Below are 17,993 nucleotides of genomic sequence, written 5' to 3'. Positions count from 1 at the left end.
GAATAAGAGTAAGAACAAAGATTTAAAGTCGCAAAGTGGTGGGGATTTAAAAGAGTTTGAATGCTAAAATCCCACATGGCCCATGGGAAAACATTTTAAGTCTTTAAATAATATTTAACACGGAAGATAAGGTGTCTTTGAGATAGAGCCTTTTAAAGGCAGCGCTTAGCCTTGTGTGGGGCCCGTGGGTCAAAATGAATAGATTTTGGTGATCAGTACAAGTAATAAAAGATGATGATGTTAGCAAGTTGCAGGCGATCAGAGAACTCAAAAATTCGGTGCCTTGTTACTTTGCTAGCCGAGAAATCTCAAAAAATTTGCCTAGCGAGATAGCGAGGTTGCCGAAAAGTCTCCAAAATTTGGTAAGTGTCAAAATGCAATGTGGGTCCCATTTTCGATCCGTCAAAAAATCAAGTAGCACCAAGTGGCAGATGGTTGAGCGAACAAGAGGTGATATGGTGAGATCAGATCAGTTGCAATGAGATTGTGCCACGTGGCACATCGAACGGTCCTCACCAACTCGCCAAGTGAAATATGCATGAGATTTAGCATAGCGAGTTAGCGAGAAAAGGCCATGTGGCATCCATTGTGTAGGCCTCAACTAATCAGAGTGCACCATGTGGCATTGGTCAAACCTGGAGTTGACTCAAATTTGGAGGGGATGGAAAAATAAAATGATTTAAAAATTTTTCATTTTAAAATTGTTTTTCAAAAAATGATGCGTGCAAACTCTTTTAAATTTAAAAAAGGGGTCATTCTGTATAGTTCTGACCTTAGACATCTTTAAATTTTTCAAAATTTAAATTTATAGTTGCAGACCCTGAGTGTTCTAGTAGAGGAATCATTTTTCAAAATGAGATTTTGGGCATTTTCAAGAGGCTAGATATGTACTCCAATATACTGCCAAGATTGGGAGAAACCGAACTATCCAATTCTACAGTTGATTTTTGCACAGGAAGTAGCTGGTTCATGCTACAAGAGGTTTTCTACCAGGTTCTTATCTTGCAATTATTTTTAGAAATGAAAGTTCAGAAGTGTTTCCTAGCATGGTGATGACCTGAATTTGGTTAAAAGGTGGTCAAAATTTAGTTTGAGTCAATTTTTGATCACATTCATTTAGTAAAAATTGAGATTCACTAGCATTTCAATGGGTAAATCAGATATTTTGGTGACTCAGTAAGGTTTCATCATTTCAACAGAGATATTTTGCAAGTCAATAACATAAATGATGAAACAAGATCATATTAGAATGGGAGATGGAAGGAAGAAGTTATTCAGTTACAGAGGATTTCATTTCAAATGGACACTTGTCACTTGAATATCAGATCTTAGATTCTTTCCTTTGCTATATCTTTCTATCTTTCATTCTTTCGAGGGGTTCCAATTTTGGTGATTGTGAAACCATTCAAGGTTCCAGTCTTTTGGAGAAAAATCTGCACATTACTATGATACCTAGGTTTTGGATCTAGTTCTAGTTGCATTCCCATGGTTGTGACACCATTTTCTTTTAGCAAATTCTTCTCACATTGAACAATAATTAAGAAGTATAGTACAGATAGTTCTGATATGTTTGGTATTTTCATGTTTTCATTTCATGTATCTGAATGTATATTTTCAAAGAAAATGAATACATATGAGCAGCATTTCATTAGTTTCATTCTAGTTCTCGTCTCTTGTCTAAGTAATCTGTAGTCTTATGTGGTCCTGGAACAAAGAGCTGAGATCAATTTGCTTCCCCTTAAAGTTGTATGTCTGATATATTTTTTTGTTGGAACAAAGTGCCAAGTAAATGCTTAATATGTTTGACAGGGTTACTAGTTATGTTGAGAAGGATATTTTGTGAGAATGAGATCTGAATGAACATTGATGTTTGAATCACAAGGTGATTAGATAGATATGATGTCTGGGTATATAGAATATGTCTTGATGTCACAGATGTATGTTTTGGATTCATGAAATTGCCCAATGGATTAGGCACTGATCAGTTACAGGATCATTAGGTTTTTCTACATGTTTGAGAATTTGTTGAACATCAACATCAATAATCAATGCTTTTCCCTTTCATGTTGAAGAGCTATAAAAGTTGAACCCTCACTTAGCCTATGAGGTTCCTAGATTTGCATTTAGCTATTGTAGTTTGATGTTATTTCATGAGTTATCGGGAGAAATAAGGGTTTTATCTGCTTCATAATAGATTCAGTGTATGCTTTGATAACTGGTACCATATAAAGAATCTGTAGGTCCACCCGCCTAGGTTTTGTAGAGCTTGAAGAAGAAGAAGAGTCATGCCTTATAGTTGGCCTGGTGTCTGAATGGGCATATTGAGAATGGGAGTTAGCTGCCCCTAGATATGTTTTGTTCTCATTAGGGTAATTGGAAATGAGTAACATTTTCAAACACCAACACATATATCATTGGCCTTGGATAGAGGATGCCTATCCAAGAAGAATCTTAAGTTGTGCACTCCCGAGATGACAACGAGGTAGCTATGAGCTAAGAAGCCTGATTTGGAGATGTCCTTAAGATTGGGGTTAACTTAGAGGGTAGAGTAATATAGTTAGTTTTATTATTATTGTGATTCTAACATTTATTTGGTAGGTATTACTTGTCCCTAACTAACCCTATTAGTGGGGATATTACAGTGGTATTAGAGCGTGATCTTGCCATCCTATAGGGTTAAAGGGGATTTAGAAAAATAATTTATATGAAAGACTAATGTAGAAATTTAATGACTATTAGAAATGATTCAAACATATCCATGATAGCAACCTAAGAATTTGAACTAAAAGAAATATAAATTTTAACTCAATAGAAGAAGTTATATAATTGCTTGAGGACAAGCAATTTGAGGAAGGGAAGACTATCATATCCCCATTTTAAGATAGAATTTTGATAATAATTAGATAATAAAATGTTATTAAATAAATAATGATAATAAAGTTATATTTATAAAACTAAAAATAATAATAATTTAACCTATATTATTAATGAAATAATATTTAGTATGATATTTTAAATAATTTAAAAATAATAAAATTTCAAAAAGTAAATAAAGAAATAAAATTAAACAGAAGAGACAATATTGTAGAAAGTATGTTAACTTTCTAAATATAATTTCATAATAAATAATAATAAACACAAATAAGTAAGTAAATAAATAATATGACAGACTAATATAAATTATCTAAATCTAATGAAAAGTCAACAGAGATTTAACAAATAGACACGAATCCTTAAAATTAAGATATAAAAGGGAGGAGAGTTTATTTTAGAGAGGGAAAAAAAGGAAAAAGAGAAGAGAGGAGTTCAAAAAGAAAAAATGGAAGAGGAAAGTAATATCATGAAGAAAATAAGGAAGTGGCTTTTTGAAAAGGTATGAATGATATTAAAAGGACGTGAACCTTCAAAAGGGTCATAATTATGAATAGTTGTGACTCTTCAAAAATATTATGATTATAAAGTATTGGAATTTTTTCAAAGGATTTTAGTTATGAAGTGTCATGGCTTTTCAAAAGGATTATAACTATGAAGTGTTGAGACTTTTCAAAGGATTTGTATTATGAAAGGTTGTGACTCTTGGAAAATAAGAAGGTAAGAATATGTATAGTGTATAATTTAAGTTTAAATATTTCTTACACTATTAATATGTTAACACATATATGGTAGTATGGAAACATTTATATGATAGGACAATAATGTTAGGGTTATTATTAAGATGACACTTAATAAATATATTTAATAAGATAATCTTATTAATATTAAGGATGATTAGTGTGTTGTAATATAGTAATACAATTTTAGATAAATCTAATTAATTAACTAAATCCTAGTACTAGTATATGAAATACATAAATCTATGTATAAATGGCTACATGACAATGTAGAGTTGGACATCATATCTATATTAATAGGTAGATTGGAATCTCATAGTGCCAGTGCTGAAGTGAGATACTCGTATGAATGGTTATCATACTAGTGCGAGTGATGAGTAACCTGTAAGAATGGCTAGATGAGTAATCCTATATGAATGGCTAGAATAATATGATGTTGTCAAACATATGCATATATTGTTGGCCTTGGATAGAGGATGCCTGTCCAAGAAGAATCTTAAGGGGTGTGCTCCTAGGATGACGATGAGGTAGCTATGAGCTAAGAAACTTGATTTGGAGACGTCCTTAAGATTGGGGTTAACTTAGAGGGTAGAGTAATATAGTTAGTTTTATTATTATTGTGATTCTAACATTTATTTTGTAGGTATTACTTGTCCCTAACTAACCCTATTAGTGGGGACATTATAGGTTTCCATGTTAAATCCTAGTGTCAAAGTGTTATTTTTATGTGTGGATGTAATTGTTTTGTATGCTATATTTTTATAGAGGTCTATTTACTGGTAGTCAACACATATAGAGACACAGAGTTAATAAATTGCATGAATTATTAAAAATTGATGATATTCTATATAGACTGAGTGGATTTATGATGTTGATTAAGTTGTTTAAAGTTATTAAAAGTTGAATTGGTACATTTGGACTTGAGGATAACTGATTCACCCCCTACCAGTTATTCTAAATCATTGTAAAAATTGGAATCAAATAATTGGTGCTTGCCAAGATATTTTTATGGATTCAAGCCAAAGATCAAGATGTCCAATAAAGAGATACCTAAGCTGAATAAGGAGAACTTTCCAACATGGAAAAAACTAATGAGATTGCACTTATTTAGTATTTGAGACTCCACATCTTACTACTTGAATAATCAATACATTGAGGTGCCTAGACCTATGAAATTTGAGAAAATGAAAGAGAATAAGGAGCATAACCAAATGATGATTGAACTTGTAGTAGCCCAGAGTTATGCAAAATTTGGTGATGTGAAGGAATGTACTACTACTAAGGGAATGCAAGATAAGTTGGAAAAAATACATGGAGGAGAGAAGAATGTATTGAGAGCCAAGACATAAAGCTTTAGAGGAAACTTTGATGACATGAGAATGCAATAAGGTGAGAATACTACACAATATGTGGTTGAATCAAAGAATTGGTGAATGCTATTCAAGCAGCTAGAGGCATCATATCTGATGAAACTTTGATAAGTAAGGTATTGAGGACTTTATTTGCTATCTATGCAATCAAAGTATCTACTATTCAAGAACTAAGGTGTACACATGGTAATGATCTGACCTTGGATAGTCTGATTAGTAGGATTACTAAATTTGAATTATCAAACTTTGATAATGATTCCTTTGCAAATGCTAAATCTAGATTCCAAGCACAACTAACTCTTGATGTATCTAAGAAAAGGAAGAAGAGAAAGTATGTAGAAAGTGACAGTGGATCTAATGAAAAACTTGATGAACTTGAAGCATTGTTGGATATAAGACTTCCTAGAGGAAAATGAAAGTAGGTAAAATTCCTATTATCTATCTTTCATGTAACAAAGTTGGTCATATTGCTTCTAAATACCATGAGAGAGAAGACAAAGATGAAAGAAAAGACTTCAAGTACAAATGAAGGAGAGATGATAGAGACAAAAGAGACAACAAAGATAGAAGAGACTACAAGAACAAAGGTAAGAAATCTTAATATATTGCTAAAGAGGATGGTTCTGACAATAATTATGATGATTATGATGAAGAAGTTGTATATGTTGCAATAAAAGATGATTTTGATGAAGATGAGAAAACTACATGTTGATCTCACATGTGAGTAAGAATGATAGATGGATAATTAATAATGGTTTCTCACATCATATGACTAATGATACAAGTAATTTTGATAAGCTATATCATTATAATGGAAGTAGTGTTAAGTTTAACAATGATGCACCATGTTATGTGTAAGGTAAATGATCAATTAAAATGAGTTATAAGATCAAATGTGATAATGCATATTGGGTTGATGGTTTGAAATATAAATTGTTAAGCATGACACAACTGATAAGTTTAGGCTACAAATTTGATTCCTAGAGCAAGAAGACAAATATCTATGATGCTACTAGTGAACTTGTTGGAAGTGGAGAGCAAACAAGAGGTAACTTGTTCTATCTAGACCTATCTAAAGATACTTGTCTATTTTAATGATGTAAAGATGTCTGGCTATGGAATAAGAGGCTATGTCATGTGAAATTTGATAACTTGATAAATATTAGTAAAATGAAAAGAGTTAGATGGTTAAAAAGACTAACCAAACTTAATAAAGTGATGTGAAAATAATGTCAAATGGGTAAAATGAAAAAATCTAGTTTCAAGAGCAAGACCTATTCTTTTGATAACATTTTGGAGTTGGTTCATACTAACTTATGTGGTCCTATTGGAGTGCAAAGCTAGTATGGTGATAAATACTTTATTCTATTTGTTGATGACTTTTCTAGAATAATGACTGTGATGTTTCTTAAAGAAAAAATCTGTTGCATTTAAAATGTTAAGTGACATTTGGCTAGAATTGAGAAGGAAATAGGGAAGAATCTGAAATACTTGAGATAAGGCAAAGGTGGTGAATTCATTTCATACGAGTTCAACATATTTTGCAATGAAAAAGGAATTAAGAGGCAAATGAGTGCAATAAGGACTCCACTACATAATGGTATAATTGAAAGAAGTAGATTGGTTATGGATTGCACAAGAACACTAATGATGGAGAAGAATGTTTCATAGAAGTACTAGAGAGAGGTAGTTAGCATTGTAGTCCACACTCTGAACCAAGTTCAAGTGGAGAAAGGAATAAACAAAACATCTTTTGAACTCTGGTATGGATATGCACCACATGCGAATTATTTTAAAGTTTATGGAAGCAAGTGTTACATATTGAAAAATAGAAGAAAAGGTAAAATTGATGCTAAGAGTGATGAATCTATATTTATAGGTTATTCCACTAAGAGCAAAGCTTATAAGTGTTTGAATTCTAACACTAACCAAATTATAGAAAGTGCAAATGTTAGAGTTGATGAATTTGAAGATAAAAATAAAGAAGAATGCAAGAAAGCAATTGAAGACTATAGAAAGTCTATCTATATATATTAAGGTGAACCTAACACCTTACTTAAACTAGGAAAGGTGGGTACTGAGCATCAACAAGTAGGAATTGCCAAGGTTTTGCAATAGATTTTAGTCGAGCATCAATAGACTGCCAAGCATTAGGCTAGAAGAGTCAAGTCACTGATTGTGATTTCTAACCATCAGATAATAGAAGACAAGTTGCAATTTGAGATAATTGAATATGTTGAACATACATAATCTGGTGAACACAAGCAAGAAGAAAGTGTACTTGAATCTATATTGACAAAGTATGGGAGAAGACACCATGCACTAGATCAAATTGTTTAAGATACAGATTTAGAAGTCATGAAAAGAAGAAAAATCAAGAATGATACATGCCTATTATATGATTTTGAGCCTAAATGTGTCAAAAATGATTTGGAGAATGAAGATTTGATCAAGGCCATGAATGAAGAGATTGAGAAGATAAAGAAGAATAAGAAATGGACATTGATTCCTAGACCAAAATATAAGATCGTGATTGGAACTAAGTGGATTTTTAGAAACAAGATGAATGAGAAAGGTGAATTTATAAGGAATAAGGGAAGACTGGTTTGTAAGAGATATGCAAAGTTTTTCCCTAGTTGAAAGGTTAGAAGGAGTGATAACTTTGCTTGTGTATGTTGCTTACAAAGATTCAAACTGTACCAAATAGATGTAAAATATGTATTTATGAATTGAAAACTTGAAGGATTTGTTGATTGAAAAAAAAGGAATTTTGTAAGTTACACAAAGATTTATATTGTTTTAAGCAAGTCCCTAGATCATTGTATGAAATGTTACACATTTACTTGGTAAAAATTAGTTTTCCAAGAACAAATGATAATAACAATCTATATCTAAAAAAGTGAAAGCTAAAAAAAAAATATTGCTAGCTGAAATATTATTTGATGACATCATATTTAGAGGAAAATATTCATTGAGTAAGTCATTTGATGATGAAATGAAAAAAGATAATATGTTATACACAACAAATCTGACATTGTACTCGTTGTTGGAATTTTTGCTAGATTCTTTGCTAATCCCAAATAAAATCATATGATGATAGTAAAAAGGATATTGAGATATCTGAAAGGAACATAATACTATGGAATATGGTACATAAGAAGTGATAAGTTTGAACTGAAGATTTACATAGATGTTGATTAGGCAGGAAATGTTGATGACATATATTGTACAAGTGGAGAACCTTTCTTTTTAGGAAAAAGATCAATTTCATAGACAAACAAGAAGTAGAACTATATTTCACAATCTACAATAGAGGCTAACTATGTTGTTGCACTAGTAACTTATTCAAATATCGATCAAGAAATTGTTGAATGGTATGGAGGAAGACATCACTAAACCTATTGTAATATATTATGATAATACAATTTCTATAAACATATCAAAGAATCCTATGATGCATACAAAGAATAAGCATATTGTGAGATCAAGTATCATTACTTGAGAGAGCTGGTACAAGATAAAGATGTGAGATTGGAGTATGTGAATATAAAAGAATAGTTATCTAACATATTCACATTGACACTACCTAAGGATGCTTATGAGTATCTAAGAGGTAAGTTAGGGGTAATCCCCCTACCTAAAGAAGATTAAGCATAGATGCTACATTGCATCAAATGTTTCAATCAAGAATATTGTAAACATTGATGCATGAGGTCACACTTTAGGAGTTTCCTAAAGCTATGAAAAGAGAAGCAAGACACTGGACTATGAGTAGTTGAAGTTATAAAAAGAGTTAATGATGAGATGACATTGCTAAATTAGTCAGACTAATGACATGAAGATGTGTGTATGGTATACCTTTGGCATTGTTGTCAAAGAGTGAGAAATTAGCATGATCAAGTTACCATACAAGTTATCAGATAAAGGGGGAGAGAATGTGTGAGAAATATACATAAAGTGGAGAAGATGAGCATGATACAAAGAAGGAGATTAAGATTAGATAGAAGTTATGCAGAGATATGTTTTTTTTCAAGAGGGAGACATATGTTAGCATGATTTGAGGGAGACAAACACAGAGGAAGATGACCATACAATATTAAAGCTTTTTGGAATGCATGGTAACTAGTGGAGTATAAGTGTTGTTGCCATTAATGCCAAAGAGGGAGATTGTTGGATACTATAATTGGGCAATTGTTATGTTGTCATTGATGTCAAACCCATTGGTAAGACAAAATGTCAAAACTATTGGAGAGACATTTTACTAATAGTGTAGAGTGCTATATCATTTGATTAATGAAGAGGAATTGAAAAGAAAAGGCCATGAGATGACCTAGTGAAAGGTTGAGTTGATATGTGTTAAGTATCATGAAAATACAATGGGAACTTGATAAGTTAGTTCTTGATAAGATAATATGTTGTTCAATCAATACATAAAGTAAAGAAGATAGTTCGATGAATCTTAGAGTTAAAAAAAGTCACAAGGATAAGATTAACTGAGTATCAATATTAGTTGATCAATGAAGGATCTAAATAAGAAGATTACAGAACTTAAGTAGAAGCCATGCAAAATAGTTTAAGTCAAGTTTTAGTTATTGTTGAAAAAGTGTATGAATAAGTGTGGTAATGAATGAGTGTAGTAATAGCTAAGAAAGCATGTTGACACTGAAAGAGACAATATAACGTGTGCCGAGCTGCAAAGTGATGATCAAGATGAAGAACACAGTGATTGCTGAGAGATAACAAAAAGTTATAGTTTAAGAAAGATTTGATTTTGAGTCTAACATAGTTGGAATCTTGAATTAGTCAAAGTGTGTTGAAGCTAAGGATTGATGAGTTGGCATATTTAATGGATGATGGGAGTAGGCATATTCAATGCACGGGGAGAGTTTTTTAAGTGATCAAAGGAAATGATTAGATCAAAAGTTTCTAGAAGAAAGAGAACAAAAATATGGAAGAATTCGATGAATCTGACCTAACCCTAAGATCAACATTGATGTTCAAGTGGAAAAAGGTAAAAAATATCTATTTAAGGAGGCATATGAGATTTTTTATAAGGGTGATTCATGGTTTATTGGCGAGAAAAAGGAGAAGTTGTGAAGAGAAGAACAATAAATGTGAAGTGTGAAGAGTTTGGTGAAGAAGTGATTTCTTGAGGAGATTCTAAATAGATTAGTGATATAGATGTTAGTGGATGGATGAGAGAATGGAGATGTAAACTTGAAAAGTGGGTTGTACTTTATAGATCAAAACTATTGTTACATTATAACCATTGTATCAGTCAAAATCCTTTAATCAAGGTTGAACTAACATTAATTTTGTAAATCCTTTAATCAAGGTGACATTCTAATGGAATGATCCAAATTTATCTAACAAGGCCACTCCTAATAAGGTGATTAACTCCTTTAACATGGTCACATTTAACAATTTGTTGTATAAGCTTTAATAGAGTTGGCTCTTAACTAAGCTCACTTCAAAAGAGTAAAAAATTGGTAGCATGTTACTTAGTGATTTTTCCCAAATTGGCGTTCCATGTTAAATCCTAGTGTCAAAGTGTTATTTTCATGTGTGGGTGTTATTGTTTTGCATGCTATATTATTACAATAGTTTATTTACTTGCAGTCAACACATATACAAATAGAGAGTTAAGAAATTGCATGAAATGTTAAAATATTGATGATATATATGCCACATAGACCAAGAGGATTTTTGAGATTGATTAAGTTGTTTGCAGTTATTAAAAGTTGAACTGGTACATCTGGACCTAAGGATAACTAATTCACCCCCTCTCAGTTATTCTAAATAATTATAAAAATTATATAAAATCAATCCCAATCTAAGTCATCATTTTCCTAAAAAACTAAAAAGTATTTGATTGAATACCTATTCAAATTCATCAAGGTGACATGAATTTGTGAACCTAACCTTGAGGATGCTAGTCTTTTAGAGTTGTTTTCATGTTGCCTAGTCATGAGTTTTGACGTATGTTTACTTGGTGAAACGAATTTATTATGATTAATTATGACTCAAGAATAATTAAATCTTATGAAAATTTTATTATTATATTATTAAATATTAAAAAATTAGGTGCAATAAATGAATTAAATACCTTTATTTAATTAAAAGGGAAGAGCCTACAACACAATGGTAAATTGAGCCTCTTATGTGAGAGGTCTTGGGTTTGACTTTACTCAAGCTTAATAAAATAATAATAATAATAATTAATCACAATACATAATAATAATGAATCTTAGCTTTGACCTCTTATCGATAAAAAAAAGAATAATTAATTAAAAATGTGGTTGTGAAATTAAAATATTTAATTAATGATAAAGTCAAAACTTAAATTAAAGTTGCACAAATAATATGAGCTGATTTCAAAAGTCAAGTTGCATGTAATGCCCCGCCAAGGGATCCAAAAGAATTAACCTAAAGTTTCACTAAGTTTGGTAGCATTTTTTTTTTGAAACATGAAAGTTAAACCATTCACGACATACACATAGTAGCGGAAGCAATAACAACCTTCAACTGAAAGTATACATAAACATACATAACATGTTACATTCCTTACGGATCCCTTAACGTTGAATCACATTTAAATTAACTAATAATGATTCCATCTACACCACATCCACATGAAATAATGATAAAAAGACCAATGTTTTTAAAACAATATACTTTTGATGCAAATGTCACTTAGTAAATTAGTTCCCAGAATGCTCATTCATCCACTGTACATGTCACAGGGTATGAAAGACATAAAATAATATAATTATGTGAAAATAAAGTACATCATCCTATTCTAATCCATGATGCAAGTGCAATAAAGTAAATGAAACCACATTTCATACATGATACATCATCATAGAAGATATAAACATCCATCGTGAAGTATAACCATACATCATAATCACAACTAAGTGTACGGTTCCTCCCAACCATAAATAACATCATTAGACCATCGTGGGCCCTAGCAATCCCTTCATGCATAACATTCTAAGTCACCAAAGAGATCATCAGTAATATCATAGTAGGAATGTCACTCCTAAAACATACTACATCATATGTAGAATGAAATATAACATGCTACAACATATGCATAAGAAATATAATCATGCAAAATAAGGCATAAGATAAGTAAATAACATCATCCATCATATGCTAATCATCAATATAAGGATACGTATCCACTGTCACACTCCAAGAATAGAATGAAGATAAATGCCATCAAAGAATGCTTTAGTCATGGTGTCTTAGAAAGATCTCAAATGGTAAGAGTGAAAAAGAACTACCACCTGACTGTGTGGGAGCTAAATGGCCCACTCCCATTGCGCTAAGGAGATAGTCTCAAGTCCCAAATAGGATATCAAATCAAATAACACAAATACTCTCCAAATCTAGGAATCCTAAAAGTATACTAACTCAAAGGTTCCAACATAAACTGACATCTAATCCTAGAGGCAAACAAGACACGTAGGAACCTACTATGTAAGCGAAAAAGTGTCATCACATGAATCACGCTAGAGCTACCCTGGTAGTCTCTCAATAGATGCCAACCCCCTAGTGATCCCTATGTGGCCACTAGTATCCTCTCATACTAATGAGGCATACTACGGAATGCAAGGTCGCAACCAAGCATTCTCTCTACTCCCATCCTAGCCTATACTAGCAGTCGAGGCATGGGCGATAACAAACAATTATCTTATTAGGTTCATTTAAGTCAATATTTAGTGTAATATTTTAAATTATTAAACAACTTAAAATGAGTTACCTTGGCAACCACTTAGGGCCTCGACCCCCATTGCAAACCACTTCCCAACACTACATGTAGATATCCTACCCTAAGCTCATGAAATGACAAATCACAGTGTCCATCGGTTCTCATCAAGCAATCGGAAAATATCTCAAAATAACACTATTCAAAGACTTCCAAAAATGGTCAAGTCATACATGTCACAACATGACATCATCAAGATAAGATAAACACTTCAGTCCCATCAAGATGACTAGAAAGTAATCCAAACACAACTGATCGATAACTCATAAATGGTTACATAAATCACAGCTTACACAAGAAGATTGGAAACAATATCAATCAGTAAACCACACACACCATAGAGCATGCCATCTCATAATCATGGTTGGGTTTAAAAAGATTGAGATCAAAAGACATCATCATGACATCACAAATCATAACCCCCGAGCCTCTGGTAGACGTCCTATAACTAGTCAACAATCTAGTCAACCCAAAAAACCCAAAATAGATAGCATAGAGAAAACACAAAATGCAAACACATGTTTGGGTTTAATAAAAATCTAATAGTTGAATTAAGTGTGGGGTTTCAGTTTTCCATTTCAGAGTTAAATATCAAGTGAAGAAATATTATTCATCTTCCCTTTAACTAACCCATGTATTTGTTTCGATAGATCAAATATTTTCCCCCCATAACTCTTTTGAACAATTTTCTAAAGTGTCCAAAGGATATATACGTGTTTAACATTAACCCCCATTGTATTTCACTAGAACAATAGAAAATTTAATATAATTTTCCTGTTAATATTAACTATCCCTCAATTTAAAAAAAAACAAATTAAAAATTTAATTAAATAAAATAAAATTTTATTAGCCATTGTTCAACCATAAAATAATTAAATCTTGATTAGTTATTTAAATTTTAATTAACATTTAATAAATCTTATTTAAAAACAATAATATAAAAAAGTAACAATTAGCAATGATTATTATTCATATTTTAAATAACTTTAAAAATAAAATAAAATAAAATAAAAATTAACTTGAACTAAGCGTTTCTTTTGAAAGACCACCGCCTTTAACAAAAATAGGTCGTGCAGCCCTGCCTGCCATTCCAGGGTCTGCGATGGCTATCGCAGTATCTATGACTGCAGGTATGATGCTTTCGGCCACCCTATGGTGAGCGTGGGGTAGGGGGTGGGTATAACCCCCTCCTCCCAAATTTTAAAAAAAAAAAAAAAAAAAAAAAACAATAATCCCATGGTAGGTACACTGTGATAGGCAGGTGCCTGCAATTTATTACTTCTTCCATGAGATCATTGGGGTACGGGTTCATCCCTCCCAAAAATTTTAATTAATTTAAAAAAAAAAATGTTTTTAATAAACATTTTTTCAGAATTATAAATAAATAAATAAATATTCTTTAAAACGTTTTCAATAACGCCTGCAGAATATAAAAGAAAATGCTTTTCCAATATATATATATATATATATATATATATTTCAATATAAACATTTATGTAAAATAAGGTTTCCCTTATAATGATCGTTCTTTAGATTTACCTATTTAATCCTTCTAATAGGTTTGTCCATAAGCATTTAAACCCTAGTCCCATAGATTCCTTAGATCTACACATGTGGGGGTTTCTCATACAGAAAATTAAATATCCATAAAAAGATTAAATACAACCAGAACTTTCACACATGGAATCCTCAGAAAGCATTCAGAAAACACGAAGAAGACAGGAAGTGGAAGAAGCAAAAATAACATATGCAAAATCACAAGTGTCTACCTGGACACTGATGCTAATCCACTTCTCCTCAGAATTTGTAGAGCAAGCTCCTTCCTTCTCCAACATTCGTGGAACCACCCAAATGCACCCTCTGAGCTACTAGGAGTGCCTGAATATAAGGACCTCTCAGGAAGCACCTATAATGTCTCTAGAAACAACCAGAAGATAAGATAAGCATTGACAACTAAGCACGAGCTTTTTTCCAACCTTCTAGATGAGTCACAAGGTTGTAGACACCATGTGCTTAATTTGTGTGCTAACTCCTGTGTTGTAGACACACATGCATTCAAGAGGTGCGCTTACTCCTAGATAGACTTATAAATTTTATTTTAGTTCTTTTATTATTATTATTATTAATTAATTTATTATTATTATTATTATTATTATTTATTATTAATTTTAATTTCTTTTATTTAATTCTTATAGAGTTTCCATGAGCGATTCCTACAAGAGGAATGGAAGTAGCAAAGAGCAGATGAGTTCCATAACCTACGACAGAACTCTATGACTATAATAGAGTATGAGCTCAAATTCTATGAGCTCATGTCCTTTTCAAGATTTAGTGACAACTCAACTCAATTGACACAACACTTTATTAGAGGTTTGAACAACTGTATAATTGGGGAGTCAAGGTATTTGAGCCTAAAACCCTCAAGGATGCAATACGTTGAGCCATCCTTGTTGAACAAAGTGTCAACCTTGGACAGGGAGGTTTAATGGGAGTACCTACAGCATTAGGAGCTATGGGCAACCATAACTCAGGTGGAAATAGAAAGCCTCCTTTTCCTAAGGGGAAATAGTTTTAGCAGTAGTCTTAGCAGACACAGTAGTAGAAGGGATCGTACCCTCAGGTTCAAGGTGGTGGCGAAGGTTCTAACTCCAAGAACAACCACAATGCTCGACACAATAAATGAAATCATCACACTCATCCCACTCAGAGCAGTCAATATTTTGTTAGCAAGGATAGCCATCAGCAGTCAAATGCACCACCTATAGGGAGAGGATCTGGTAGAAATACAAGATGTTTTTCATGTGGGCAGGTTGGACATTTTACAGTTCACTATCCATAACAAGCACCTCAGTATTCAAGTCCTAGGCCAACAACATCAGAGCCTATGGTTGGAGATGCAGGTAGAGCTCATAGAGTGTTTGCAGTAGTAGATCATTGTCAGGTAGACCATCAGGGGGTAGTGGTTGAAACCACAGGAGCTATTTGAGGTACACATCTTTTAGTGTTGTTTGATTCAAGTGCTATAGATTCCTTTATTTCTCCATCTCTAGTTGCTAAGTGTAAGTTGGAATTAGTGAAGCAAGATCATGGTTGGCAAGTGGAACTAGCCTCAGGCATTCAAGTCTCCATGGATTCTGTAGTTCATAAGTGTGGGCTTAGCATAGGAGGATTTGATACGACAATTGACCTTCGAGTTATACCTCTTGGTTCCTATGATGTGGTTTTAGGAATGGACTGGCTTGGCTCTCATAGAGCTAGTATAGATTGTAGGAAGAAGATTATTATGTGTCAGGATGACCAAGGGAAGGATGTGAATATTGATGGGATATCAAGGCCTATATCTCTACGGATGATTTTTGCTATGCAATTGAAGCAGAGTTTGCATAAGGGATATCAAATATTTGTTGTTATGGTAAATGAGCTTGATGAGGAAGATCCTGTGAGAAAGAATTTAGATTACCCAATTTTACAAGAGTATGCAGATGTTTTTTCGAGTGAGATTCTGGGCATGCCCCCAAAAAGGGACATCGATTTCAACATTGACCTCATTCCAAGAGTGGAGCCTATCTCTAAAGCTCCTTATCGTATGACTACACAGGAATTGGGTGAGTTATGTCTTTAGCTAGAGGAAATTTTGGTCAAAGGGAGCATTCGACCTAGTGTGTCACCATGGGGAGCTCCAGTGCTCTTTGTGAAAAAGAAAGATGATTCTCTGTGCCTTTGTATTGATTATCGACAGTTGAATAAGGTGACAATAAAGAACAGGTATCCTCTACCAAGGATCAATGACTTATTTGATCAGATCAAGCGAGCTATAGTATTCTCCAAGATCAACCTTAAGTTAGGATACCATCAGCTTCGCATAAAGGAAGCTGACATTCACAAGACCGCCTTCTGAACTCACTATAGGCACTATGAGTTCACAGTGGTACCTTTTGGGCTGACAAATGCTCCATCAATTTTCATGAGCTTGATGAATGGGTGTTTCGATCTTATCTTGATAGGTTTTTACTTGTGTTCCTTGATGATATATTGATATTTTCTAAGTCTTAGAAGGAGCATGAGGAACACCTGCAATTGGTTTAATAGTGCTTGAGAGACAATCAGCTTTATTCCAATGTGGCTAAGTGTGAATTCTTCAAATTAGAGATTTAGTATTTAGGGAAAGTCATATCAGGTGATGGTATATCTATAGACCCTACAAAGATCCAGGCAATATTAGATTGGCCTACACCTACTAATGTGTTAGAAATTCATAGTTTCATGTGTCTAGCTGGTTATTATTGCAAATTTGTCCAAAACTTCTCCAGAATAGCGCATCCTATCACTTTCCTTCAGAGGAAAGGAAAGAAGTTTATATGGATGGAGAAATGCAAGGAAGCATTTCAAAAGCTCAAGGACCTTTTGACTAGTGCATTGATCTTAGTAGTACCTAATCTGGAAGGTGATTTCATGGTATGTACAGATGCTTCCCTGGAAGGGATTGGAGCAATTTTGATGCAGAATGGATGGGTGATTGCATATGAATTGCGCAAGTTCAAGGATAATGAGCTAAATTATCCTACACATGATCTTGAGTTAGCAGCTATAGTTCATGCTTTTACAATGTGGAGACATTTCTTGTTGGGGCACAAATTTGAATTACATAGTGATAATCACAATCTTCAGTACATTTTCACTCAGCCTAATTTGAATGCTTGCCAGAGGTGATGGATGGAATTTCTATGTGAGTATGACTTTGAGGTAAATTACATTCAAGGAAAGGATAATGTGGTGGTAGATGCTTTGAGTCATTGGAGACATGTGATATCTTCTATGACTCTTAGTGTTGATTTGAGGAGTTAGATTCTTCAGGCACTTCCTATAGATTCTTGGTATTAGGAGGTGTGTAGAGAAATAGATTCAGGGAGACCTTTGAAGGGTAAGTTTTTTGGCTTTCCTAGAGTCAGATGGTCCTTTGAGAAATTCAGGAAGGATTTATGTTCCACTACTGGATGAGCTTCACACCTTGATTCTAGCAGAAGCCCATCGTGCACCTTACTTGACACATCTAGGTGTCAAGAAGATGCATGCTGATTTGTGACATTTATTCTATTGGTCTAGGATGAAGCATGGCATTGCTAATTATGTGGCTAGGTGTCTTGAGTGTCAGAGAGTCAAGGTAGAACACCAACATCGAACAAGACTCTTGCAACCAAATCTCATTCCTTCATGGAAGTGGGACATCATCTTTATGGA

This window comes from Cupressus sempervirens, chromosome 11 (genome assembly GCF_028749045.1).
Source record: "Cupressus sempervirens isolate cs-2001-9-10 chromosome 11, ASM2874904v1, whole genome shotgun sequence".
NCBI classification, from domain to species: domain Eukaryota; kingdom Viridiplantae; phylum Streptophyta; class Pinopsida; order Cupressales; family Cupressaceae; genus Cupressus; species Cupressus sempervirens.
Note: the sequence above shows the minus strand (reverse complement) of the source record.